This window comes from Eurosta solidaginis, chromosome 1 (genome assembly GCF_040869045.1).
Source record: "Eurosta solidaginis isolate ZX-2024a chromosome 1, ASM4086904v1, whole genome shotgun sequence".
Taxonomy (NCBI): domain Eukaryota; kingdom Metazoa; phylum Arthropoda; class Insecta; order Diptera; family Tephritidae; genus Eurosta; species Eurosta solidaginis.
This window is the reverse complement of record NC_090319.1, coordinates 54419376-54447070: the sequence shown is the minus strand read 5'-3', so window position 1 is coordinate 54447070 and position 27695 is coordinate 54419376. Positions and strand designations below refer to the sequence as shown.

At 35.0% G+C, this 27695-nt stretch overlaps 1 protein-coding gene across 17 annotated transcripts in view; it reads right to left on the bottom strand.

Annotated features, from left to right (window-relative positions):
* The window catches only part of osa (trithorax group protein osa), a 368269-nt gene that overhangs the window by 70898 nt on the left and 269676 nt on the right, over positions 1 to 27695 (bottom strand). For 4 of the 17 annotated variants that reach the window (XM_067790561.1, XM_067790631.1, XM_067790571.1 and 1 more), the window contains exon 1: positions 14488 to 15073. The exons of 7 other annotated variants lie outside the window; for them this stretch is intronic. The gene's annotated coding sequence lies outside the window, so the exon portion shown is untranslated. Of the gene's footprint in view, positions 1 to 11398; positions 11515 to 14487; positions 15116 to 27695 lie in introns of those variants that run through there. 6 more of the 17 variants (XM_067790606.1, XM_067790615.1, XM_067790591.1 and 3 more) reach the window with 6 other exon arrangements.

Here is a 27695-nt window from a genome sequence, read left to right as displayed (position 1 = left end):
AGGACTCTTGACTATTACGTAACCATTCCCCGTTCTTTCTTTATTCATCTCTGAACTATATTTTCCTTTCATAGAACTTTCCTCAACCGCGCTGTTTCGCTGAAGCACTCGCGTTCGCGTTTGGATTTCGCGCTTGTGGATCCTCAAAAGATCTCTGTACTCTTCCCTGCAGACTTTGCTTTCCGTCACCTTTGCCAGCTTGAACATTTCTTGTATCTGTCCTATAAGATTTCCTTGCTCTACCATGATGGCTCTGCTTTTCCTCTGAATATTTTGAGGGGATAATCTGTTGTACGCATTTGTTGTTGTTGTAGCGATAAAGACACTCCCCGAATGTTTGGGGGAGTGTTAGCGATGTCGATGATCCTTTCCTGACTAAAGATCCGATATGTTACGTTAACAAGCACCATTAAGGTACAAGCCCAACTATCTCGGGAATGATTTAATATGATCACATTGATCCTTTTAGGCCATTCCACCCCCACCTCCTAGTTGCATGAGGAACTTGGCGTCGCCAGAGCCTCGGCGGCTAAATAAACACGATTCGTCACGGGTAGATGAAGTTGACAATTGGGTTGGATAAGCTATAAATTGCGCTGACGATCCCTTGAAAGGGTTGCGCTACACAACCCCTTCAATCATTTGTTTATTTTAGTAGCCTCTTCCGACAGGCATACATGTCGCGGATATATTCTAAGCCCCTAACCCGCTGGAGTGTTGTGCGCAGTCATAAGCGCCTTTGTAATGAAGTTATGGAATTCCTTCATTTCTTCTATAGTATTGGATTCTTCTATGGTGGCAACTTCTTTAGGTTGTCCCAGTTTTGTTTCTAAATGTTCCTCCATACCATTGACCTAGAGTTTCTAAAGCCCCCCCCCAGCGGCAGGTATGCTTGTCGCAAGAGGCGACTAAAATACCAAATTGATTCAAGGGGCTGTGTAGCGCAACCCCCCCAAAGGGATTGCCAGTGCAATATGAATATTTTCAAACCAACTTGTCAACATCACCTAGCCGTCGCGAATTCTGTTTATTTACAGCCGAGGCTCTGGCGACCCCAAGTTCCTTATGGATGTAGGGGGTGGGAGGGTGGTATGGCGTAGGATGTTTCCTGTGATCGTACCAAATCGTTCCCGAGATGGTCGAGCTAGTACCTTAATGGTGCTTGTTACCGGAACAACAACAACAACAAGGATTCTAAAGATTTCTCCCTTGAAATCTACGCTTCACTATATTCTAATGCAGTATTTGACAGGGAGGAGAAGTGTTTCATCCATAACTCAAATCTGCTCTCAAGTATTGAATCGTTATAAAACAATCAGTTCATTTTGATTAGACTCTAACGTGAAAACAATACATCATGAGATTCCATATATTGCATTGTTGTTGCAAATTTAGGCTTTAGCATCATTAACTTGAGCACGTATTTTGTATTTGCGTTGTATTATTATTGTTTTTGTTTTGTTATCTCTTGTTATTTTTGTGCCATTTTTATACTTTAATCTCCTTTCTCCTTTTTTGTATGTGTTTTTAGTTTTTGTTTGTGTTTTGCTTTTCAATATATTTGTTGTTGGTTTGTTCCACCATTGACTATCAAGTGCTCAATCATATTTGCCTTTTCATATTCGTTTACTTCTTGCCAAAGTCATTGTTATTATTATTACGAAAGCCAAACCACCAAAGCCAAAATGAAAAATGACAAAAAGTAAACAGCAACAACAACAATAATAACAATAGGCAATCATCTCATCTTCATTACCATTTTGACAAACAACTTCATCACCAATGAACATGCAACCACAACATATTTTGTATTGTTTTGTATATTTTTCCAATCTCAGCCAGAACCGTCTGTCCGCTCGTCCATCCGTGCGCTTGTTCATATTCTCGCAATTCTTTTTATGATTACCTTTTGTTTTTTTGTTTCTGCTCTCTTATTCAACACGAAACAGTCGAAATCAAAAAACCGCCAACCAACAAACCAGCTACCTCATTTGTCTCAGCATTCATCAGTGGGCCATTATAGTTTTTCTTTCTTATTATTATTTATGTATCCTCGTGCATTTTTGTTTGTTTGGTTTTCTTGAATTTATACATTTGCAGTCAATATGGGTTTTTCATTTTAGTGCAAATACTTACAAAGACTGCTACAAGTGGCTCTTTTGTGAATCTCAACCATTTTTACTCTTCTTTGTTAAAAAAAAAATCATTGTTTGTAGTTTATTTTTATTATGTCAGCTCTTTGCTGTTTTTCAAACTCTGAACTTTTGTATGCAAAAATTCTACTGCTTTATCAAAAATCATCAGTATTCTGAAGACAAGCTCATGTTTATACCTTTCATGAAAATGAAATGGTATGTATATTAACCCATATATGCCCAGCGCCCCATTTTTAAAACGCCTTGTATTTATAAGTTATTTAAAAAGCTAGTGAAGCAATATCAGTAAATAGTTCAGTTTGGTATTTTTGGAATAAGCGGCAACACTAGCACGTGCTTTGTTTTCAATGTAACCTTAGTTTATTTATCAAAGTAGTAGTGGTGTTTTGTACGACTTACGATGTCGCGAAATAATAAGTTAGTGTGTGTGGTTCTTTTTTTATAAATGTGATAATTTGTGGTTTATGCTAATTGTTTTATCTATGTAAAATGCTAAACTAAAATAAACAAATGTGCACATTGTTTCTGTGAAGTTTTGTCAGCGATGATTTGCGACGCCCCATTTTTGGAGCGCTGAGCACAGCTGCTCACATGATTTTGTACAAACTTTTTAAGAAAATTTGTTCAGATTTAGTAGAGATATCCATTCATTTTCGCTTTATTTCGTTTGAATTTTTCAAAATTGTATGGGGATTCCGTAATCGATAATTCAGGTTAAGTGTTACTGATACAATCGGCATATTAGACAATGAAAACGATATTTTGGATGCTGTTGTCTACATCTACCCTACCGAAAATCACTTGATAAGTGATGGGGATAGTGACGAAGACGACGCTGTTGAAGGAGATTTGAACCATCTGCCAGGAAATCAATTGCGAGCTGAAGGACAGTTACAGATAATAAGAAAAAGTGGCATTGAATTGAAAAGAGAATCTTTTGGGCGGCAAGATGAATCAGATTCGGATGATAGTGATGATAACGTTCTATCACAACTGAAGCTTTGCTATCAAGACCAAGAAAGTTAAAGAAAAAACCACCTCTAGAGTGGGAATGGCAAAACAATAAAGACCTTGCAACATATGAAAAGCAAGTTTGGAGGAAGCCTGACTTTCTCAACGATTATAGAAGTGGGTATTGTTCTTATTCAAGATATCGAATGTTTTGGGATACCCGTGCTGATACATATCATCCTGGTGTTGCTAATTCTATGCCTTTTTTACGGTTCGAGCAAATTCTAAGACGTACGCACGTAAGCGACAATACTTCATTAGATCCGGGTGATAAGTTTACAAAGATTCGGCCATTGTAAGATAAACTAAATACCACTTGGATGACATATTTCTCGCCTTTTGCGGATATAAGTAATGATGAATCTATGATACCATATTACGGGCACCATAGCACTAAACAGCATATCCATGGAAACCCGATCCAATTTGGTTATAAGATTTGGTGAATGGCAACTCTACTTGGATATCTGGTTCAAACTGAACCTTATAAAGGAGCCTCCACTGGTAATACTAATCCCGACCTAGGTGTTGATGGGTCCGTCGTTACAAATTTGATTTCCAAACTACCAGATGAATTCAAAGTTCACGTTTATATCACGTCTATCCGTTAGCTAACGGCGTCGAAGGAGTCTGGGCATCATATTTAACTAACTCCATTTTTTACTAAGTGAAATCTGTGCTGAATTTATAATCTTTCTTAATAAAATAAAGTTCATAATTTGTTTTAAACTCAGCTACTTAATACATTTTCATTGCTCTCTGGCATGACCAGCGCCCCAATTTTGGGGCGGTCATTTTCTAAAAATCTGCGAGAGATATGAATGAAATTCCTAAAGCACTTGGATATTGGGGCCTCTTAGCACACTAATGTTGTATAATTCACTTCAAAATTTTAGTTTCAAAAAGTTGAGATTACATGTGTTAAGGGCTTCATTCTGTATTGTGAACGAACGATTCGTCTCCAAATGATTTCGTCTAGCAATAGTATTCTTTATCATTTTCGTTCGGCCTTTACGTTTCTTACTTTATGTCAAGCAGGAAGGCGAAAGCAATTGTCAAATGATATTGTAGCGAATTTTGGGAAATTCTTGATAATTATACACCTTCTGCTAACGCTTTTATCGCTGAACTAACGAATAAATAACTCAAATATTCGGTATTGCAAAATGGTTTTTATTTAGACTACTTTGGGAGTAGTACTTGACAATCACAATTATACTTCACTAATAGCGTGTTTAAATCAAATTGATTACTGATTCCTCAGCTTGCGCTGCTTTTATACTCTCGGTTACTTCGTTCGCCTATTTCTCCTAAGGCCTAGACGTTACACGAACATGCCTTCTAGAACAGTTATACCTCATGCTTGGTTATTTAGCTATATACATATATATCTGTAGTTTATGTAGTTTCTTCTAGCCACATGCATAAGAATGTGTGAGTAACAACTTCTACTCTTAGCTGCCGGCTACATATACGTATGTGAAATAATCTCTCTGCTTCAAGCTGCTGGTTATGTGTATGGAATATTCTTCGTTGCCTTGTACATAAGTATGGCTGCTTACTTTTATGTGTATATGTACATAAGCGTGGCTGCTTGCTCTTTTTGTTGTTGTGATTATTTACTAATAGCATAGTGATGTTATTATTCGCCACAATATGTTACCATCGTTTAACATAGTCCAAATACACTAGCGATTTGACTCTGAGGCTCGTTAAGAACGTTCGTTTCGTAATAGAGAATGAAGCCCTAGGTTTGTCACGAATCTCAAAATTGTAAGTGCTTAAAGGAGAAGAGATAGACCCACCAATAAGTACATATATCGAAATGTTCAGGATGACAAGCTGAGTTGATTCAGCCATGCCTGTTTGCCTGTTTGGATTGTTTGGCAAACTCTCCGAGTGTATTTCTGCCATGAAACCATCCCGTGAAATCTCATCTGCCTTGCAGCTATCGCTCTAATGTCGGCATAAAACATGTAGGTCCCGTTCCATCAATTTGTATGAAAATTTTAAAAGGAGCTTGACGCAAATTGGATGAAAAGCTCGGCCTAAACCTCGTCGGACGTAAATCGCGCCAAGTTTTTATTTTTTTTTTATTTGATAACTTCGCCTCTATTCCAATATTTAACTATAGATGAACAAAAGAAAAAATAATGCATTCTCGAATGCAATGCTCGAGCAGCGGCACAACGTTGAGATTTGCCTGGTACTGATGCTGATTGAATCAGGATACTCAATGAGTGCTACTCATATTGCACTTATTATGCATGTTTGAGTCACTATGACAAGTTACTTCATTTACAGGCTATTGGGTATGTGAGGTAAGTGTTCAGATCTTACTTCCTTAATTGGCGTTTCACCGTTTTAACGGTTATGGCCGTCCAACAAGGCGCGCCAGTCGCTTCTTCGCTCTGTCAACTGGCGCCATTGGTCACACCAAGCGAATTTAAATCGTTTTCCACCTGTTCCTTCCAGCGGAGTGGTGGCCGCCCTCTTCCTCTGCTTCCATAGGGGAGGGGGCTACGATAGAAACACTTTTTGGCCGGAGCGCTATCTTTCATTCGCATAACATGGCCTAGCTAGCGTAGCCGCTGCGTTTTAATTCGCTGGATTATGTTGATGTCTCGAATACTCCTAAACCCGCTGCATCTGCTGTTGCCATGGTCCATGCTTCTGCCCCATATAGCATGACGGGTACGATGTTTGACTTGTAGAACATGATTTTTTTTTTGCGAGAAGATACTTTACTTTCCAATTGCCTACCTAGTCCAAAGTAGCATATATCGGCAAGAGTGATTCTTCGCTGGATTTCAGAGCTGATATTGTTGTTTGTGTTAATGCGGGGCCCGCTTCTTTTTCCAGTTTGGAGTAAGCAGAACTAACGGCGCGGGTGTTCAGGCCGATGATATCAATGTCAAGTGTTCAGTTCTGCTAAAAAGGCTAATGACGTAGGAAATGTACGACACACTTTTATTACTCCTCAACCAAAAACGCATAAATATTATGCGTCTCATAAGTAGGTCGAACCAAAAATTATTTCGCTGGTTAAGGGCAGTAGTTCTGTTCTCATTGATGTTGAGTACCTGTACATAAAAACAGCAATTAGAAATAATATATATGATTTATAGCTAAACAAACCCTAAGGCATTTCACAATGGTGTCGTATTCATGTGAAATTTTAAGATTTGAGTTGTATCCACGGTTTCCAATACAAAATTTGATTGAATACAACATACGGTGAATAGGAGACTTTCTGGCTTAACTATTTTGAGTTTTGGTGACATTTAATAAACCTTTTTTTTTACAGATTTACACTGCCCTCAGTATTTTGATACAATCGCGAAAACAATAAAAACAAGTAAGGACGGGACAGCCGAAGACTTCATACCTTTCTTGAATGGGGCTGAACAATTATCTTATGCCGTTCGTAATCTACGAATAATCGGATGTATAAGATAAGAAATATATAATGAACAGATCTACATACCTAAACGATTTTTAAGATAAATATAAAATAAAAAATAGGTAGGTACTTTGTGTGAGGATGCAAATTTTTAGGTTTTTTGTGGTCTGCGTGTAAAAACTATGACTACGAATCACGTATTTCAACAATATATGATGTAAACGTAACTATTTGATGAAATTTGATGAATTTTGAAGCTTCTAGCAGTAAAAAAGGGGCAAAAAAATACAGTTTATATGGGGTATATTATTTCGGTATACTTAATGGTGGGTCTATCTATTTTCCTTTAAGGACTTACAATTTTGGGTGTCGTGACGAAATTAATATACTATTTCATTTTCATGAAAGGTATAAAAATAGGTAGGTACTTTGTGTGGGGATGCAAAGTTTCAGGTTTTGTGTGGTCTGCATGTAAAAACTATGACTACGAATCACGTATTTCAACAATATATGACATAAACGTAACTATTTGATGAAATTTGATAAATTTTGAAGCTTCTAGCCGTAAAAAAAGGGCAAAAAAATACAGTTTATATGGGGTATATAATATATATACCACCGATCTCTATGATTTTTTCAGACAACAATATATGCTATATGCGTAAGCATTTGGTGAAATTTGAAGCTTCTAGCTGTTAAAACGGGGCAGAAATTGCGCAAAGTTTCTTATCTGAACAATCGGTTGTATGAGATATATACTATGTATACCACCGATCTCAATGATTTTTTCAGACATCAATATATGCTATACACGTAGGAATTTGGTGAAATTTGAAGCTTCTAGCTGTTAAAATGGGGCCGAAATCGCCAAAAAAAAATATATATATACTATATATATACTATATATACAATCATATATATATTATATATATCACCGATCTCTATGATTTTTTGACACAACAGTATATACTATATACGTAAGCAATCGGTGAAATTTGAAGCTTATAGCTGTTAAAATGGCGCTAAAATTGCGAAAATATATATATACTATATATATACTATATACTATATATACCACCATATATATACTATATATACCACCGATCTTTATGATTTTTTTAGACAAAAATATATGCTATATACGTAAGCATTCGTTGAAATTTGAATCCTCTAGCTCTTAAAATAGGGCAGTTTCTTATCTGAACAATCGGTTGTGGGGGATATATACTATATATACGACCGATCTCATCAATTTTTTAGGCAACAATATGTGCAATATTCGAAAGTATATGGTGAAGTTCGAAGCTTCAATCTGTTAAATTGAGTAAGATATTACAAAAATCCTCTTTTTCTGAAAAATCGGTTGTATGGAGGATATATGCTATAGGGGTCCGATCCGGCCCGTTCCGACAAATGTCTAATCGGACACCCAAATACACCCGCTCACCAAATTTTATCAAGATATCTCAAAAATTTAGAGACTAGTTTGCATACAAACAGACAGACGGACTTGGCTAAATCAACTCAGGTCTTCAACCTGATTATTTCGGTATACTTAATGGTGGGTTTATCTATTTTCCTTTAACGACTTACAATTTTGGGTTTCGTGACGAAATTAATATACCATTTCATTTTCATGAAAGGTGTAAAAATAGGTAGGTACTTTGTGTGAGGATGCAAAGTTTCAGGTTTTTTGTGGTCTGCGTGTAAAAACTATGACTACGAATCACGTATTTCAACAATATATGACGTAAACGTAACTATTTGATGAAATTTGATGAATTTTGAAGCTTCTAGCCGTAAAAAGGGGCAAAAAATACAGTTTATTTGGGGTATATAATATATATACATACCACCGATCTCTATGATTTTTTCAGACAACAATATATGCTATATACGTAATTTCACCAAATTTGAAGCTTCTAGCTGTTAAAATGGGGCTAAAATTGCGCAAAGTTTCTTATCTGTACAATCGGTTGTATGAGATATATGCTATATATACCACCGATCTCAATGATTTTTTCAGACATCAATATATGCTATACACGTAAGCATTTGGTGAAATTTTAAGCTTCTAGCTGTTAAAATGGGGCGGAAATCGCAAAAAAAAAAATAATATATATACTATATATATACTATATATACCATCATATATATATTATATATATCACCGATCTCTATGATTTTTTGGCACAACAATATATACTATATACGTAAGCAATCGGTGAAATTTGAAGCTTATAGCTGTTAAAATGGGGTAGAAATTGCGAAAAGTTTCTTATCTGAACAATCGGTTGAATGAGATATATACTATATATACAACCGATCTCTGATTTTTTCAGACAATATATGCCATATACGTAAGCATTCGGTGAAATTTGAAGCTTCTAGCTGTTAAAATGGGGCTAAAATTGCGAAAATATATATATATATACTATATATACCACCATATATATACTATATATACCACCATATATATACTATATATACCACCGATCTTTATGATTTTTTCAGACAACAATATATGCTATATACGCAAGCATTCGTTGAAATTTGAAGCCTCTAGCTCTTAAAATAGGGCAGTAATTACGAAAAGTTTCTTATCTGAACAATCGGTTGTGGGGGATATATACTATATATACGACCGATCTCATCAATTTTTTCAGGCAACAATATGTGCAATATACGAAAGTATATGGTGAAGTTTGAAGCTTCAATCTGTTAAATTGAGTAGATATTACAAAAATCCTCTTTTTCTGAAAAATCGGTTGTATGGAGGATATATGCTATAGGGGTCCGATCCGGCCGGTTCCGACAAATGTCTAATCGGACACTGAGGGACTAGTTTGCATACAAACAGACAGACGGACAGGCGGACATACGGACATGGCTAAATCAACTCAGCTCTTCAACCTGATTATTTCGGTATATTTAATGGTGGGTTTATCTATTTTCCTTTAACGACTTAAAATTTTGGGTTTCGTGACGAAATTACTATACCATTTCATTTTCATGAAAGGAAAAAAAATTCCCCTTAGTAAAAAACTAGATACGCCACTGAAATTCACACATTGACGATATTGAGCAACATGGAGCAACAAACGCTAGCGAGCGTATTGCAATCAAAATTAAGCCAACAACAGCAATATGCAGTAATCACAACTACACAATAATCAGACGTCGTCAAATGAACGAATGAACACAAAAATGTGCCAATAAGCAAACGAGGTGCATACGACCGAGTGAGTGCACTCGTCGGTCGTACTCGTATACAGATTTTAGCAATAACAATGAATATTATTCAAGAAAAATGCGAAAACAAAGCACAGAAAAGGGATATGAAGAAAATAAAAATAAAATACAATAGGGTGCATTCACACATGGCATGCGCAGATCGCTGTAATGTTGTAATTGAATATTTTGATAGGCTGGAAGATAGTTAATTTCTAGTTAATTTGGATATGCTGTAGAGAACAGCGATTCGAAATTGCAGTAAATCGCAACGACAGGTTCGAATAAATCACAGTGACTTTCGGCGGCATCTGCGTCTCATTCGCAATCATAGACCCAATCGTAACTCCCGTCACAGAAACAACTAGCTACTACGATATGAACCAAGGAATCTGTGACTTGTGTCGCGACTAAACCACTCGCTCGCAGCTTACTGCGCCATCTACCGCCTCTTATAGTGTTTTCTTTGCCACATGAACCTGTTACCATAAAATATGTCGAAATTATAAAATATCATCCATGTACACATTTAAAATATTGAATTTTTTCATGTCAGAATAGAACTTAAAATGTACTACTCTGTCACAGTTCTAATGTTAAAACATTTTCGTCAGTGAATATCACAAGGAACAGGTAACTTATATACAAAGCAGTCTACCCAAGCAAGTTTATTAAACATAACCCTAATTCACACGTTATATAAACCAGCGAAGCGGCTACTCTTTCGTTTTGGGAAGGGTAGAATACGCTGCACTTTTGCAGCATTGCAGTGCAACATTTTGAGAAACGAACAAGTCACCGTGTAAAAATGTGATGATGAATAGGACAACGAATATGGCAAAAACGGATTTAATTATTCTGATGGTTGTGAAGAGAGCTGCTATTCGATCTTGATTGTGATTATACGAAAGTGCTATAGTGAACTGCGACTGCGGGTTAGGTGGTTAGAATATACCCGCGGTACGTATGCCTGTCGTAAGAGGCGACTAAGATACCAAATAGATTCCAGGGGTTGTGTAGCGCAACCCTTTCAGGTTACCAGCGCAATATATAGCTTCTCCAAACCCAATTGTCAACCTCACCTATGCGTGGCGAATCCTGTTGCATTAACAACCGAAGCTCTGGCGACCCCGAACTCCTCATGGATCTAGGGGGTGGGAGGGCGGTATGGCCTAGAAGGTACCATGTGGTCATAACAAATCGTTCCCGAGATGGTCGGGCTTGGAACTGGAACGCACCGGATCTGCATCCGGCGAAGGACCATCAACATCGATAACACTCCCCAAGAGTGTGTCCTAATCGCTACAACAACAATTGCGATTATATTGGTTATCTGTCACTGTTCATTTCACAGTCAATGTTAAAAACCGCTGAGACTAAGAAGTCACAGTCGCAAAGAACGTTTCTTCTCAAAAATCCCTGGATTTGCCAACCCTAATTTTCAAAAAACAAAAAATCTTTCGGATATAGAAAGGACATTTTTTTAAGGTAATTTTGGGCAACTATTTTATATCCAGCCTCTCTTCAACGGAGAGAGAATACCTGCCATGTCTGAATGCACAATCAATTTAAAAAAAATATTGCTAAATACACATACACTAAAAGAAAAATTCAACGAATTCTATATGAACTAGAAAATATGGCAAATCAAATTTCAAGTAAAGGCAACAAAACGTGATGTTGCAAATGTATGGAGCAATAAATAAATCTACACAATTTAAAAATATAAAAACACTCGCTTAGCGGCGACATTGAATAACACTACCAAATGTGAAGCAGCAAAATAAAACTGACGAGTAAAATGAATCGAAAGCAACGATGAGCTTTTTGCTATAACGAGTCGATTGTATTGATGGTTGGTGGGTTGTACAGCGTGATTTTCCTTGCTAAAATTATTTGTAATATTAAAAAGCTGAAAAAAGTTGACAACCTGTCAAAACTTGTTCGAAAGTTACAGAACAATAATGCATGTTCACAAATGTTAAGGATGTGGCCCAGAGTTGTCACAGATTTTTAAACGTGACTGAACGTTCATGTCATCAGTGGTTCATAATATAGCAATCATCATATATGTATATTATTTCTAATTGCTATTTTTATGTACGGGTCCCTTTATCGATCTTATTTGGAATCCAAATCTATAAATAAAGTTTTGGTTGTAAAGATGGAGATTCGGGCTATTAGCGAGCTTTGGGCAATTTTGGTCGTAGTGCTTTTGTTTAGCTATATTTGATTAAACGATTGTGAGCACACAAAGAAATCTATTTGTACCATGGCACTGTTGTGAATATTTGCACTGTATTACCGGTAGTTGCTATTGTACGATAGATTGCAGCGTACGTTTTAATTGATTGACGGCAGTTGAGATTGTACCCTAGATGGCAGCGCAAGCTGTAAGTTAATAGAACAGCTGATTTCTGTTGATATTTCATAAGAAACTTTTATATTGGTTGCGCAAGATGCGCACGGGTTACACTCGTATGATATAAATCGTGGTTCAATAATCTCAAATATAGACCACATCTACTGCTGTTGCTGGATAGCAGTTGTTAGCGCCTATTTAGCATTTTATTGTGCCATTTAGTGCTACTTAGGAGTAGCTCAAGTAACATGCTCATTCGCTCATATTATAGAAGCTGATAGTTCCTCTGAGAGCTGTGATTGGTTTGGTAATTGTCATTATTGGTAAGCGGGATTACGACCGGGACGCAGATGCCGTAACAATCAAGTCAAATAACAAAACATGATTCCTAACTTCATAGCAATGTGGGACACGGTAAAGACACAAAAGAGAATGTTTGAAAAAGCCTTTCGTCGGATTTTAAGCTGAGCTTGATTCTGCGGAAAAGAAGACAGTATGCGGACGGACCAATTCGTCAAACTTTTGGGGAAAGTATGGAATAAGAATCCACGTGATATTTTATTCCAAAGATTCGCCAGCGACGCTGCTTTTCCTAAATCTGGTATTAAAGCGCGAAAAACGGATTAAAAGCTGGTCCGGTGATGTTTCTTTTGAAATAAGTAGAACAAATGCAACTAAATATCTAATCAATCTTGCAGAAGTTTTAGCTTTTGTGCTGATTTTGCTGTATATGGTTATGATCCTTTACCTAGAAAAACGTATTATTATTATTAGGTATCGATGAAATGCGACCTTTATTTGGATATATTGTGCGTGGCTTTTCAGCCTATTACTGTATATGGCGGCTTTTAATGTAGCTAAGTACCTCTTCAGGCTTTTTAATTAATATCAAGAAGTGATTAAGATTCACGCAAACTAGATGGGAGTCTCTGCCTTGCTAGAGCGACGCATTTGCAAAGAATGCGAACCGCCGATTCATCCGCCAGCTCACAAAAGCGCTAGATTTGTTTATCGGTATTTAACCTACTTAGGTGATATCGTACTTAGGTGTTCCGTATAGTACCCAGCGAGAGTTCGTAGGTCCTCTCTGCTTAGAACAAGTTTTGCTGATTCCCGCTGCTGAAAGTATAAACGCTTTGGCTTGCCTTTGTTTTGGGCATTGAATCCGCAGTTGTCTGAACTTCTCTAGTTAGATTAATGAGTTTGCTAACACTCTTGTTGCTGTGGGTATAAAAAACAATTTGGCTTGCCTTTGAACTGGGCACGCAACCCAGTTTTGTTGGAGCTGCTTTGCCTACCAGTTATTTACCCTAGTGTGTGCCTTGTGAGTCCACAGAAGGGATCGGACCAAAGAGTTCGGCACCCTGAAGCACCCTGTTTGGCTAGGCGGTCAGAGTGTTCATTACCTTCATGTCCCTGATAGCCGGTAACCTATCCTGGAAAAACCTTATTTTTGACTTTCAGATCATTCAGGACTTCGATGCATTTATCCACTAGCTTAGAAGCAATTGTGTAAGGCTACAAGGCACCGAGGGCTGTCTGACATAATGAGGATACTCCTCGAGGATAAGCCCCTTCGTAGAAATTCTAAACCGCAGACCTCTATTGCTTGGATTTCTGACTGAAAAATAGTGGGCCAGCATCCCATTGGTATCGATTTCATGAAGTTCGGGCCATCGATGCTAGCTCCCGTTTATCCGTCATCAAATTTTGATCCATTAGTGAACCATGCCTCACAGTCAGGTTATACTGATTCCCTGTTTCCCAAAGAGTTCTGTTCTCAATGGACACATCAAAATTCCGTATGATTCTGAGCGGAGGGTCCTTGTATCACTTAGGTAGTTGCAATATGAGTTTCCCGGAATGGTCATAAGGCGGCACGTAAATTTCCGAAATGTCTATAAAGTCAAATTAAGAGGTCATAAAATCAATTGACCCTATGACAACTTGAAGTGGTCATAACGTCAATTTAGTACTACTCCTTTAAGGGTCAATTAAACTTCCTTAACCATAACGCCATAGTCATAACCATATTTTTACTTATCCATATCAAATTGGCAAGAGATATTGGTGCCTTAACCTAAAAATCGTGAAAATTTCATAAAATGGAAGAATGAAAATGAAAATTAGAAACATATACCACAAAAAATAAGTCTCTTAGTCAAAACGTATTCAAAACAATAAATAAAATCTACCTAAAGTTAATAAATTATCCAACTCAAACATTTTTAGGTTATGGATATGGCGAAAAACCAAAAACCAATTGGTTGGCTATGGTATGGTTATGGCTTTAGCGTTATGGTATGGCACCATTAATCGATTACATTGATTTCCATAAGGTTGGTTCGATCAGCTGTTTTATCTGGTTATGCATAAGTCACCATTAATTGGCCCTTTAAACAGACGCCAAAGAGAAAGGTCGACAGTCACTTAAGTTGACATTCCTAAGCACCGAACATAAAAATTTATTTTATAGAATTTGTCACACTGTGCTACCGGCAATACACCAACAAATTATGAATATTCAAATGACTAAAGATGTGGCAGTGAATTGGCGGGTGATAAAATAAGCGTTCGTAACGAGACGACAACTACGAATGGTCGAAAATGTAGATACAAGACAAAATAATAATCCATCAGTTGCACACTTAAAGAAAAAACCAACAAAAATAGTAAAAACACACGCGTCCAAAGTGACACCGAATTTTATGTACAAAGTAAAAGGCAAAACGATTTTTTTTTTGTTTTTTTTTTCGTATCTCGTTTTTTCGAACCGCACCGAGAACAGCTACAATATTTTTAATAATTTTTGTCACAAACCAACCGTTCAGAACGTTCTATACGCGTATACTATATATAATAATATAGAGACAAACCGAGCAAGGCATGGCCGTTGTTTTTGCCCGCCGTTGTCACCACTGAAACTAAATAAAAAAACATACGATTGTGTACCGCAATGGAGCGGATAGAGCAACTGCAGCAGTGTGTACAAGCGATTGAGGTAGCGACGAGCTGGCGAGCGTTCGAGCGAACATAATGAAAAGCAAAACGTACGTAAACCGTATAGAAAATACAAACAAACAAGTAAGGAAGGCAAAGTTCGGGTGTAACCGAACTTTACATACTCAGCTGAGAGCTTCGGAGACAAAATAACGGAAAATCACCATGTAGGAAAATGAACCTAGAGTAACCCTGGAATGTGTTTGTACGATATGGGTAAGAAATTAATGGTTTTAATGAGGGTTTTAAAAGCGAGTGGCCCTTAGTTGTATATGTGAAGGCGTTTTCGAGATACCGACCAAAATGTGGACCAGAGGGACTCAGAATCACCATGTTTCATCCCTTTTTTCGTATTTGGTATAGAATTACGGCATTTTTTTCATTTTTCGATATCGAAAAAGTGGGCGTGGTCATAGTCGAATTTCGCCCATTTTTTAATACCAAGATAAAGTGAGTTCAGATAAGTGCATGAACTAAGTTTAGTAAAGATATATCGATTTTTGCTCAAGTGATCGGGTTAACGGGCAAGAGGAAGGACAGACGGCCGACTGTGTATAAAAAGTGGGCGTGGCTTCAACCGATTTCGCCTATTTTCACAGAAAACAGTAAGCGGCATATAAGCTATGCCCTTACTAAATTTCACAAGGATTGGTAATTTTTGTTCGACTTATGGCATTAAAATTATTCTAGACAAATTAAATGAAAAAGGACGGATCCACGCCCATTTCGAAATTTTCTTTTATTTTTGTATTTTGTTGCACCATATCATTACTGGAGTTGAATGGTGACATAATTTACTTATATACTGCAAAGGTATTGCATTTTTTGTTAAAATTTGACTAAATTTTTTTTGTTTTAAGTGGGCGTGTTCCTCATCCCATTTTGCTTATTTTTATTTAGCACACATATAGTAATAGGAGTAACGTTCCAGCCAAATTTCATCATTATATCTTCAACGACTGCCAAATGACAGCTTGCAAAACTTTTAAATTACGTTCTTTTAAAAGTGGCCCGTGCCACTAATTTTCTATTCTGCGTCGTAAGGTCAACCCACCTACCAAGTTTCATCGCTTTAACCGTCTTTGATAATGAATTATCGCACTTTTTCGGTTTTTCGAAATTTTCGATATCGAAAATGTGGGCGTGGTTATAGTCCGATTTCGCTCATTTTAAATAGCGACCTGAGATAAATGCCCAGGAACTTACATACCAAATTTCATTAAGATACCTCAAAATTTACTCAAGGTATCGTGTTTACGGACGGACGGACATAGCTAAATGAATTTCTTTTTTCGCTCAGTCTATATCTATCTCGATTAGTTTATGCCGTTACGGGGAACCGTTATGCGAACAAAATTAATGTACTCTGTGAGCTCTGCTCAGCTGAGTATAAAAAATTGACTTATGAAAAGTTGAATGCAGTGGGGGGCTGAAGAGAGTAGTCCGCCGCTTCTGTTACTGCTTTGCTAATTGACTATCGGTTCGCTATTCACTTTCGAATTGGCTTTAGGCAACAAACGCTGACTTTATACGTTTTTAAGTTCCAAGTAGGGCATTCAATTATGAAATCTTTGAAACTTTTCCATGTGCCGAAATACCGCGTACATTACAGCTACGGGACCCTAAGATGTCTACTGCACTTGTGTTGTCTGTTCGGCGAGGTTGCTATCGCTGTAGGGGAACAATGCGGAACAAATTGATTGAATGTGCTTGGAAAATTTGGTAAAACGATTCGTTGAGGAACTGTGATTTGTAACTGTGATTTTTTCCGCAGCGACTTTACGAATCAACGAATCCTTGATCTGTACTGCTATATATTGCCAAATGTCGCATTAAGCTGCGAAAAATGGTGATTGCATAAACGCCCAAGTAGCAGCATATGGCGCAGTAGCAGTTTAATACGGCGTCGACAAGACAAGAGCTGTGATTAGGTCCGCGATTGCACAGCTTACAGTCAACATTCACGGCTGGTTTTTCGAAACTGTCGTTGTGATTTACTGTGCTCTTTCAGTAACTGTGACAAAATCACAGGTAATAAGTAAGAAGATGAGTTTCCGCTGAGCCTTTCATGGCAGAAATAGACTCAATGTGTTTGGCAAACCACTGCCTAGGGGCTAACTTGTTTAGAACATTTGTTTATAATTGCAAACACTTTTTTCGAAAGATTTTGATGTGTCACTCCTAGTAGCTTTGAAAATACCAACACTCTGACGACCATCCGCGCAAACTGACGTGAACTAGGTTATAGTACTTCGGCTTTCTCTCTCGACAACAAGTTCTCTATTTCTACCCTGTAGATCCTGAGTTAATAGCAATATGGACAGTGTTATCCGCTTCTGAACCATCGCACAGTCTGTTAGGTCGCATAAATCGATCGCAGGACACGAGCACAGAACTTCGGGATTCGTAGCACACTACCATCAGACCACAGCGACCGAGGACCCAATATCGATGTATATTTCTCTCTATCCCGATTGTTTCTAGGGATTGCTTATACCCTAACAACTTTAAGATGTTATGCAATGTCACTTCCTTCAATGCTACTTTGCCGTTAAAGCTTTTTTCCTCCAGTATTTCTACTGCTTACTATTTGCCCCTTTTCATAGGATGAAACCATCAATTTTCACGTATCTAGGCTCGTTCGCAGTTCCCGAAACTCTATTGTAACTCTAAGATCCCTATCGAGGTGCGGGAAGGGGTCAGGTAGTCTGTTCGCTTGACGACGCTTTATTATTATGGCCGTACGGTGGCGCTCAAGGTGCTCCGAGGTATTGAGTATCGTTGCATTTTTTTGATATTGTAACGAATATTAGCATCACAAAGCTCACCCATACACACGCATATGACTATGAGAAACGCATAAAATACAAATATACATGTACATACATATATAGCTGGTAACCAAGCAGAAGATTCTAGAAGGTTAAACGTTTAGAGCTTTGGAGAAATATGCGGACAAGGCAACAGAGAGTATAAAAGCAGCGCAAGCTGAGGAATGACTAATCCGTTTTGATTTAAACACGCTATTGGTTGTGAAGTATAATTGTGAAGTACTACTCCTAAAGTAATCTAAGCAGAAGGTTACAAATAAGCGGAATTTCCCAAAATTCGTTACAATAGATTTATACTGCTCGTCACCAGTTTTGCAGGCGAATTTCGCAGTATGCTATACCCTGCCAGCCGTCATTCCCTCTTCTTATTTGTTAATGTAGGTTGTTTTTTGTGTGACTGTCCATCAAACAATGTCTCCAAAGTACAGGATAGACATCTAAATCGCTGTAAATACCCAATGAGAGGGGGAGTGCTATAGGCCCCAAGTACACACATCATTATTTTACATGCATAAATTGCCTTCGAGACCTTCTTTACTCTCTACTACTATATTTTGTACAAGGTTTCACCTTTCAGTGTTACCTCTCCTACGCCTTAGTACAGAAGGTCACATCCGTCTTCTCCGCGCTTGCGGACAGCCCGACGTCAGATTTCCCAGGCGCCTGAAGTGCCTTCGTCGAGCCACCTGTGCAGTTGGTTGATAGCTAGCGTCCACAGCAGGCGTAATAATAGCCTACCGTTCGGTGTGCCCTTAGGAATTCTTACTCAAAACAGTTGTACTCACCATCAAGCAATTTTTTTTTTGTATTGTATCGTTTCGGAAAAAATTATTACGGTATTGAGTTTTACAAACCTGAAACGAAAAGAAAGAAAAATATTTTAGTAAATTTAATATTATATTCAGGAGATCTTAAACTTTAAAACTCATAAAATATTTTTACTGATTGAACTTAAAAAAAAAAAGAAATCCGATTCGATTTTTTTATAGGTCAACGGTAATTAAAATTGTAGCAGATGCAGTTTACAGCGTCATCTTAAGTTAAGATGCAGTTGTACGTTAATACGCAGTTACGTTTACGCTGAATCCCTATGACGGTCACGCTAATGCGCTATTACGTTAACAATACTGCGCTACAACATTAACGCTAGTACGCTATTACGTTACGCTAATACGCTATTACATTACGCTAATACGCTAGTACGTTACGATACCACGTTTACGCTCATACGCTTAAATGTTTCTAAGTAAATCCTATACAGGCTTTCTGCGAGTGAATATATTTTTTCAGAAGTTTGTATACGTGAATGAAAAGAAGGTTGAAAGTCACAAAGAATTAACAAAAACATAGTTGAAAATCATCCGACTTTTATGTGACCTGCTGGTTCACTGAGACCACAGTGCATAGCTAATATTGCGCATTAAATATACCGAGTTAGTTACAGTTAGTTCCTTAAAAACGCTCATTTAAACAATGAAATTATTCTGGCTACTATAGGGATGATATATTCATGATAATTTTCTTCTTTGATCCTGAAAAAAATCTAGCAAGTGCTCGTTATTAAAATTTTACCATTACGAGACAAATACAATCCATCCGTCACATTAGATTACTGGATACAAATATTACAAGTGAAATTGTTATCAGTAACCCATCGGCTAATACTAAGCCAGTATCACACACGCCGGACACTTGTTGAATCATAGAACCAAAAATAACCAAAAAAAAATATATGTATAAAACACAACAACAAAAATACTACAGAAAAAGGTAAAACCCTATAAAGCATACTTGTTTGTGAAGCTTTTTTTTTCTTAAATGCCACTCCCACTTGCAAAATTTTATTACCCACTTGCATATCTAATACCCAGGCAACAAAAGCAACTCGACATGGCATTTGTTGCCACAATCAGGCAGGCAGGCAGTCCACTTATCGCATCACTACCAGCGAGCTCATATGCACAAAAGTGCCCGTCGTTGTTGTCGTCGTACCAACAAACCGACAATAAAAAAGTATAAATGACAAGTCGATTAGAAAATTTTTAGGCATTCGAAGGAAAATGTAAGCCAACAGCAAAGCAAAGCCAAAGTCAAACGTAGCGCAAATAAAAGTTTCAGCCAAAAATGCCGTACAATCATAAAAATTGTTACGACGTAAAAAACCCTCTTATCATGGGCGTATTCAAGAGAGTTACTTTGTATTGCAATGCGAACAGAATGACATTCTCCCCCCCCCCCCCCCCCACGCCCCCCTCTACCTTTTTCTGTCATTTCCACTCTTTCATTAATCTGTAAATATTTTTCGATCTCCTCCTATACCATTTACTGCCTCTCTTTTCAGCCTACCTCACTTTCATCCTCTACCCCCACCCACCCAAACCAACTTCTCTCTCTCTTCCAGACTCTCAATCTTTCACTCACACAGTATCTTTCTCTCACTCTCCGTCTCTCCCTCTCTCTCTCTCAAAACCCCTCCCTATCTCACCCTCTTCCGGCTCTCTCCCTTAATCCACCACTCTCTCACCATTTCCCTTCCTTTAACGAAAAATAAAATGTTTTCGAATAGATCGGTCCCTAGTCTGTTTGCTTAGTAAAAACTCTACGTTTACTACAGACCGCTTATCACACAGAAGGTCCTAGGACCTGAGGATACCCAAAACTTGCAGAAGAGGAACGCACACTCCCTAGGGAAACGCGAGTCACTCTAGCTCAACTTCGATCTGGATAATGTAACAGGCTAAACGTGTCCCCACATGACACCAACCATCTCTTCAAATATATTGTGGAACCAACTAACATCCGTCTCATTATGGTCCACTCCTGTTGAAACAGAAGTTTCCCTGGACTCCCGTTAGAGGATATTGATGAAAATTTGTGATCGGTAGCACCTATTGGATGGGGCGAAGCACTGCTACAACAACAACCTGACAAATCCTTATCGGCTACGAGGAGTTCACTCCTTTAATTTTTTTAAGGGCCTCGCTTTTCGGGATATTATGTGATGGTTGCATCCCGAGAAACGAGACTCTAAGAGAAATACAAGGAGCGAACTCCTCGTATCTGTGTAGGAGTCGTCAGCCCTATTTAGTGAACCTCGCATTGTCGTTTGAACTTTTACCAGCCTCTCAAGTAAGCCCTTAGGGTCATGTACAATTAACCGAGGTTTAGGGAAGTTTTATAGGTATGCGCATTCCTTTATCGGATATGAATATGGTACTCTCCGCTACTAGCACTTTCTGGTACCAAACCCACTGCCGCTGCCACGATTTTTTGGCTCCTCGATCCTACTGACTTTGATTTGAGTACCATCAAGTTCAAGTTGTGTACAGCGTTATAGATTCCAGTCCATATAAAAAATGATAACAACAGCGCCGCAAAACAATAGGAGAGCAGAACAAACCCTATTCAGGCAGTCGTTAAATTAACAACTGCTTCATTAATAATCTGGGTGGATCATATTTTGGTGTAATTTGAAGCTCCTCTCAAAAATACTGTCAATGTCCGCATTTTAAGTTGTCGTTTTGGTTTAACAAGTTGAAACCCTATGTACCTGTGGTCCGACAGCAAATCTTCACTCGGAACTCTCCAGTCTAAGATCGACCAACCCACTTTGTGCTAGTAAAGAATTAGGTCGAGAAGAACCCAATTTGAAGCCCAACTGTCAACGCCCATGAATCGCGAGAATTGAGGTAAATGCAAACGTCCAAGCAAAATTAAGACCAACTAGCAACCATCCAGCCATTGGTAAACGATGACTTCGAAAAATGAACAAACGAACGAAAGAATATGAGAACACAAACGGAATAACAGAAGAACAACAACGACTGACAATTCAAATGAATTTACAAGAAAAACAAGTATGTAGCATTTTCAAGACCCAAACGAATATTTCAACGAACGATAAAACCAAGCAAGAAAAGCAAAGAGCAAAATCAACGAAGCGAACAACCAAGTAAAATCCAACAAATGTACGGGACGGAATGTATTTATTATCTGCCCACCTTCTGTGCCCTCAACGACGATCTCGAACCCCTGCTGTATTCACAAATATATATATATATATTCACACACACACAACCATGCGCATAAATACGTAAATGTATTCAAGTAGTGGAACCGGCAAAATATTAACGAACGCTACATTTTGGTATCTGAGAAATTAAATTAAATGAAATAAACCAAATGATGTTTTACGACGACAAGGCAAGGCAAGAATCGGCAGCAACGATAGCGAACAGGCAAATGAAAACAAAATTATTTTTGTCGTAAGAACGGCAACAATCATCACACCACCACCACCACCAAACCAAAGGCCGCACAAACCTAAGACGACTTCAACTTCCAATTATTGTTGGCAGCTGAAAGTGGTGGAAGTAATCATTTGGATTATTTGACGTGTATGGCGGGGAGATTTGAAGGGGAAGGACAGTTTGAGCATTCTAAATGTGGGATTACTTATGGTGATGAAGAAGAAGAAGCAGAAAAGAACGACAGCGAGAAAATAACAATGTCGTAGACTGTTGTATAGACACCGTAGTCATTTCATGCATAGTGGTGAAAATTCACAGAGTGATAAAAATAGAAGCAGTAGTTTTTTTTACTTCAGTTTTACTTAATTATTTTCTTAAAATTTTGTTTAAAGAGTGATTTAAATTTTATTATTACAAAAAAATTTTTTTTATTTTATAATTTTTTTTATTTTTTTTAACTATATTAAATATTTTATATTTTCATTCATCGTATTTCAAGTTTGTTGCTACTTATAAAACTTTTTTATTTAAATTTTTTAATTTTAGTTTTACTATCTTTTTGTTACTTTTTTTGTTTTTAATACATTTTTTTAAATAGAAATTTTTGTATAACTTACATATTTAAATTTTTCGCGTTTTAAATTTTTTATAAATTTTTTACTTATTTCAATTATACTTTTATTTTACTTTCTTTTTGATTAAAATTTTTTATTTTAATAATGTTATATTTTAATTTTTCGTATTCTAACTTTTTAGTTTTTTTGATGATTTTTTTTTTCAACTATTTTTGATATTTTACTTATACTCATAACTACAATCTTCTTTAATTTAATTCAAATTTCATTTTTTTTTTGCAAATCAGAGTGAAGTTGCATAAATTCAAACAAAAAATTTAATTTTTTTAAAGTGTGATTTAAATTTCATTATTAAAAATTTTTTTTAATAAAAAAGTTTTTTTACTATATTAAATATTTTATATTTTTATTCGTCGTATTTCAAGTTTGTTACTCCTAAAATTTGTTTATTTAAATTTTTTAATTTAAGTTTTACTTTTTGATACTATTTTTGGTTTTTAATACATTTTTTATTAAATAGAAATTTCTGTAAATTTCTGTTAAACTTACATATTTAAATTTTTCGTGTTTTAAATTTTTTTATTAATTTTTTACTTATTTCAATTATACTTTTATTTTACTTTTACTTTCTTTTTAAATAAATTTTTTTATTTTAATAATTTTATATTTTAATTTTTCGTATTTTAAATTTTTAGTTATTTTTGATGTTTTTTGTCAACTATTTTTGAAATTTTACTTATACTCATAACTATAATCTTCTTGAATTTAATTCATATTTCAATTTTTTTTTTTTTTTTGTAAATCAAAAATTGTTTATAGTCCGGTCAAGTTAGACCAAAGTGAAGTTGCATAAGTTAAAAAAAATAAATTTTAATAAAGTTTTTTTTTTGTTTTTTGTATATCATACGATTTTTTAAACTTGTTTATTTTACTTAATATTTTTAAAAATTATTGAGCCTTACACCGGTAAATAATAATTGTTATTGAATTATTATTTTTTGTTTTATTGTAGAAAAATGAAAAGAAGTAAACATTTACTGGCATATTGCGACCATTTCGAAAACCGTCACCTCATCATTGCCAGGAAATTTCGTAAGGTTTATTGCCAACAGTTTTCTACGAGCACTTATTATCTATTATATTTTAAACTTTAAAATTTTTTCAATTTTTCTTTTAAATACTTTTTAGCTTCAATCTTGTCTAATTTATTTTATAGTTTTTTTTTTTATAAATAAAATAAATAAATGTAAGGCGCGATAACCTCCGAAGAGATCTTAGGCCGAGCTTCTCTTCTCTTCCAATTTCCGTCGTGCTCGTTTTTAATTTTTCCTACAAATTGGCGGGACGGGACCTACTTGTTTTATGCCGACACCGAACGGCATCTGCAAGGCATATAAGTTTTCACTGACAGCTTTTAATTGCAGAAATACACTGCTTGCCTAACAATGCCGAGTGGCGACGCGGCTTCGAAATTTTTTTTCTAATTGAAAAAACTTGTTTCTAAAATTTTTGATGTTGCTTTTCCCGGGGCGTGAACCAACTACCCTCGGCGTGGGAAGCGGAGCAAGCTACCATCACACCACGGCGGCCGCCTTTTTTTATTTTTACATTTCCTAAATTAAAAATTCTTTGGACTATAAATAAGATTAAAAAGAAGAATGAAGTTACATTTTAAATAATTTCTTAATTTTTCAATTTTAATAAATTTTTGTTTAAGTTTTACTTTAAGCATTGTTTTGCATTTTTATAAATTGCTCATATTTTCAATACTATTTATATTTTTCTTAAATTCAAATTTTGTTTTTTTTTGCATGAATGATTTTGAAATTGTTTTTTATATATTAAGTTTTTTCAAATTCTTTGCATTTTCAATCTTCACTAAATTTTTACTTAATTTTTCATAAATAAAATTTTTTTAAACTAATTTATTTCTGTTTTATTTTTTATATAAATAAATTTTTTTAAGTAAATTTATTTATTTTTTGTAATTTTTTATTTAAATTGTCTTCAATTTTAAACTTACATTCAATTTTTACTTACTTTTTTTTTATAATTTAAACAAAATTCTATGAAGGGTTTGTTTTTTTAACTTTTAATCTTTCTTCATATTTTAAATCTCAAAAAATGTGTTCATTGAATTTTTTTTTATTTATTTATATTAATTTTATTAATTTGAATTAATTTTTTTTCATAAATTTTTGTTTAATCTATTTTTGTTTTATTTTTTGTAATTTATTATTTAAATTGTCTTCAATTTTAAACTTACATTTAATTTTTACTTACTTTTTTTTTATAATTTAAACAAAATTCTATGAAGGGTTTGTTTTTTTAACTTTTAATCTTTCTTCATATTTTAAATCTCAAAAAATTTGTTCATTTAATTTTTTTTATTTATTTATATTAATTTTATTAATCTGAATTAACTTTTTTTCATAAATTTTTGTTTAATCGTTTTACTCCAAATTTCTTAAACTTTAAACTTTTAATAGTTTCTAATCAAACTTTCTAAAATTTTTTTATTATAATTAAGTACATGGGTTTTTTGTTTTTTTTTTATAATTCGCAGATATTATTAAATTTTTTTGTATTTTAATAAAAAATTTTATTGTTTAATTTACTTGTTTGAATTATTATTTTTTTTTCATAAACTTTTTTAAAGTAATAAGCTTTTTTATTCCGAGGTGTACTTGTACGCAGAATATTATAATTTTGATTATTTAAATTGTCTTCAATTTTAAAGTTATATTCAATTTTTAAATTTACTTTTTTTTTATAATTTAAACAAAATTCTATGAAGGGTTTTAAGTATTTTTTTTTTTTTTAATTTTAACCTTTCTTCATATTTTAAGTCTCAAACATTTTTTTCTTTTAATTTTTTTATTTATTTAAATTAAATTTATTAATTTCAATTAACTTTTTTTCATAAATTTTTGTTTAATCTTTTTACTCCAAATTCCTTAAACTTTAAACTTTTAATAGTTTCTAATCAAATTTTCTAAATTTTTTTATTTTAATTTAGTACGTTTTTTTTTTGTTTTTTTATAATTCGCAGATATTATAAAATTTTTTTGAATTTTAATAAAAAAAATTTATTGCTTAATTTACTTGTTTGAATTAATTTTGTTTTTTTTTTTTCATATACTTTTTTTAAGTAATAAACTTTTTTATACATTCAGGTGTACTTGTACGCATTATAACTTTGATTGGATAACAGTTAGTTTTACAGGAATGAAGAAATCGAAATCATCAATCAAATTATCAAAGTCAACAGTATCGAAACAAAATTTTAACAAGCCATGTCTCTCCGTTCGTCCGTCTGTCCGGCCGTTAACACGATAACTTGAGCAAATAATGAGATATCTTCACCAAATTCGGTATACGGGCTTACCTAGATAGATTGGTATTGAAAATGAGCGAAATCGGACGATAACCACGCCCACTTTTAAGATATCGAAAATTTTGAAAAATAGAAAAAATTATTTATATTATAATTATTATGGTTTTATGACGCAAAACATAGATTCAAAAAAATTTTGGAATATGGGCGTGGCACCATCCATATTTAGAAGAAAATTTTGAAGTTTAACAGGCCGTAAATCAAAAGTCGTTAAAGATATAACATTGAAGTTTTGTAGAGACACTATCGTTGCCAAATTATATAGACTGAGTGAAGATAACACTATTAACCACACAAAAAAACAACAGCAGCGTTTCAAGTGCACAGCAGGGGATGTAATTTTCGATTTCACTCGAATTTCAACTTTCTTACTTGTTTTCAATTAATTATAATTACATTTTTTTTGGATTCTTCTCGATTTAAAACTATGTAATATTTTTTATGATTTCTAATAAAGTTTTCTATAAAGTTTATTTATTATAATTTTTTTGTATAAGTTTTTTTTTAATTTGTTTTTTATACTTCACTAAATTTCCTAGTTGAAATTTTTTTATTTAATAATTTAATTTTATTAATATCTTTTTATATTTTTTAATTTACTTTTTTTGGCGGCCACCGTGGTGTGATGGTAGCGTGCTCCGCCTATCACACCGTATGCCCTGGGTTCAACTCCCGGGCAAACCAACATCAAAATTTTAGAAATAAGATTTTTCAATTAGAAGAAAATTTTTCTAAGCGGGGTCGCCCCTCGGCAGTGTCTGGCAAGCGCTCCGATTGTATTTCTGCCATGAAAAGCTCTCAGTGAAAACTCATCTGCCTTGCAGATGCCGTTCGGAGTCGGCATAAAACATGTAGGTCCCGTCCGGCCAATTTGTAGGGAAAAATCAAGAGGAGCACGACGCAAATTGGAAGAGAAGCTCGGCCTTAGATCTCTTCGGAGGTTATCGCGCCTTACATTTATTATTTTTTTTTAGTTAGTTTATTTTGTTTTGTTTTTTATTTCAATTCAATTCAATTTTAAACTTTTTAATATTTTCTTAAAATATCTAATAAAATTTTCTATAAAGTTAAATTTTTATTACAATACAATTTTTTTGTACTTTTATTAATTTTTTTTGAACTATTCTTATTTTTTCCCTTTGTATTACTTTGCCTGCCTTTTTGAATTTAATATGAAAATTTAAATTTAAAATTTTATAAAATTTTTTTTTTAATTGTAATTGTTTTTATTTTTTTTAATAACATAATTAGAAAATTTTTATTTGTCATCTGGCGTATGAGAGCAACTGCCGGTAATGCAGTGCAAATATTCACAATAGTGCCATAGTACAAATAGATTTCTTTGTGTGCTCACAATCTTTTATTTTTAACAAATTATTTTAATAAATATAGCTAAACAAAAGCACTACGGCGCAAAGCTCGCTAATAACCCGAATCTCCATCTTTACAAAAATAAGAGCGAAAAATAAACATGAAAAC